This window comes from Schistocerca cancellata, chromosome 5 (assembly GCF_023864275.1).
Source record: "Schistocerca cancellata isolate TAMUIC-IGC-003103 chromosome 5, iqSchCanc2.1, whole genome shotgun sequence".
Classification (NCBI taxonomy): Eukaryota; Metazoa; Arthropoda; class Insecta; order Orthoptera; family Acrididae; genus Schistocerca; species Schistocerca cancellata.
Window position 1 is genome coordinate 776,854,487 of NC_064630.1, and position 2,969 is coordinate 776,857,455.

Sequence of the window (2,969 nt, forward strand, 5' to 3'; positions counted from 1 at the left end):
TCAGCACGGTGTAGGTGTCACCATCGGCGCCAACCTTGTGTGAATGCTCTGAAAAGCTAATCGTTTGCATATCACAGCATGTTCTTCCTGTCGGTTAAATTTCGCGTCTGTAGCACGTCATCTTCGTGGTGTAGCAATTTTAATGGCCAGTAGTGTAAAGTATGCCGCCCCCTTCACCTGTGACTCACCTTATGTGATCATTTCGTTTCTTCTCCCCCCAAATTGTTATAGCCGAGTATTTGTAAGAGGTGACTGATTGCAGTTGAGGCTCATGAACATTGTAGTCACGTGAAACAATTTTTGCGCTTTCTGAGGTGCACAATTTTACATACCTGAAAATGTAAATCATGTCCTTGTTTCGACCCCTCTGAAATCTTATAGAGATCTGAATAAATATTTGTGCATACAATATTTCAGTGCACATAATGGCATCATCTACACTACTTCATTATAGATAAATATATCATTTGTGGGAAGTCTGGGGTTACTATTAAACTAACATTTCCACGTCATTAATAAGCAATATGAACAGCAAGTGCCCCAACACCCTTCTGTGAGGCACGCCTGAAGTTATTTCTACATTTTTCGATGACCGTCCATCCAAGATAACAGACTGTGTCCGCCCATACCGAGACATCCTCAGTCGCGACACAAATTTCGTTTGATATCCTTTATGATCGTACTTTCATTAATAAGCGATTGTCGACGATGTGGTACTGAGTCAAGTGCTTTTTGGATGTCAGGAAATACTGCAGTCACCTGTTTGCCTTTGTCCATGGCTTTCAGAATGTCATGTGGATGACCAGTGTTCTCGATATACATCCTGGCTGGCATAAAAGAAGTCCTGTTTGAGATATCCCATTAGGTCTGAGCTCAGAATATATTCTAAGATGATGCAACACCGTCATACTCCCATCCTAGTAACTTTTCACATTGTCCTCGTAGTATGTAGAAGCTCATTTACCTCTATCTTTACACAGCGTGTAATATCTCGCATTACGTGAACACTGTTCGACCGTACGTTCTGGATGGCCGCATACTACTGCAGAATTCAAGCAGGAAGAGTTCAACGAAAGTATCGTTGGATCATAGTTCTTTAGTGGCTCTGTGTTTGGCAATGAAAGCGGGCATATCATCCGCTGAAATAGCACTATCCAGAGCAAACCTGAAAGATGACCATTGTGTCGAGATTGTGCACTGGTTATACTTAGAGAATCCTTTGTAGGGGAAGAGCGGCTTGTTTCCCTAATCACTTCGTATGAACTGGGCAGCGGTTTCTTTGAATACCCTACGACCGGCTTCCTTCTCCAGCCTTTAGGCTAATTCTCCACGTCTGTTAAACTGAAACAGAAGTCAAACTCTTAACGATCCTTGTTTAGGTAAATGCTTAGTTGCTAAGATATACCAAATTCATCAAGGGGTGTACATACTCATACATCAATTACAAGCTGCGGTATAAAAGCCTAGTAACTGTGTCACTGGTGTATATTTTATTACTGGAATCGGACTGCTGACTATTTAATAATCTGAGGTAAACCACGTAGAAGCTAACAATGAATCATAATCATTTTAATTAATTCAAATGCAGTTTATAAGTGAAATACTGCAAGTTATACCGTATTGACTAAACACGTTTTTTGTCTTGTTTCACAAAACTTTGTTCTTTCTGTACCACCTAGGTTTCGGGTTATATACCGATTTCCAGTATGCAACTGTTTCCAAAGATGGCAACAAGCAATTCATAGATTTAACAGATTAAGAAGTTGACATGTTCTTATGTTTGCTTGGTGGCCATCTTTGGAAGCAGCTGTGCACTCGAAAAAGGGCTTAACAAGATGAAACTGAGGTCATACAAAAATATAGAAATTTTGTGACTCAAGACAAAAGAAATTGGTCGTGTAGTTGATTTAGTGTATCATAACATAGGGTTCATACACGGTGATTAAGCTGCCCCTACCTATGGGTCTTACACATCCCGCAACACCTTCAAACACCATGCAAGAGATTTTAATATTCTCTTTGCTCACTATGTGGAAACTATTGCTCCTACAGAAAAAATGAACAGGGCCTTTTTATAGAAAATTTCATGTAGTTAAATTTGGTACTGAGATATGTTTTCGCTGGAGGTCAGAGTTTTCGACTTGTTCAAGAAAAACGCGCTTGTAGGCCACTTTTGTACTTAGCCTCCAGCGAAAACCTGTCTCAATGCAAAATTTAACTACATTAAATTTCCTACGAAAAGGTGCTGTTTATTTGCACGTATTGAGCGAGAGAATATGAAAATCAGGCGCTTGGTATTTGAAGGAGTTGCTGGCTGCCTAAACCCTATACGTAGGGGTAGCTGAGTCATCGCGTATAATGGTTCAAATGGCTCTGAGCACTATGGGACTTAACAGCTGTGGCCATCAGTCCCCTAGAACTTAGAACTACTTAAACCTAACTAACCTAAGGACATCACACACATCCATGCCCGAGGCAGGATTCGAACCTGCGACCGTAGCAGTAGCGCGGTTCCGGACTGCGCGCCAAGAACCGCGAGACCACTGCGGCGGGCCATCGCGTATATTAGCGAAGCACATTACCGCTGAGAGTCGTACGAACTTCCTACTACTGCGCGACAGACTGCTGCAAATGCAACGGAAGAGTTCCCGCTCAAGCGATCATCACACTCCAATTTTGAGTCAGACTGAGATGCAGTATTTTTACAATACTACACTGAAGCGCCAAAGAATCTCGTATAGGCATGCGTATTCAAATACAGAGATATGTTAACAGGCAGAATACGGCTCTGCGGTCGGCAATGCCTATATAAGACAACAAGCGTCTGGCACAGCTTTTAGTTCGATTACTGTTGCTACGATGGCAGGTTATCAAGATTTAAGTGAGTCTGGTTGGAGTGATATGGGACCCTTGATACGTCTAGATACGAGTCCGACAGGTGACACGTACATAAGCATCCTCTCTGGTCA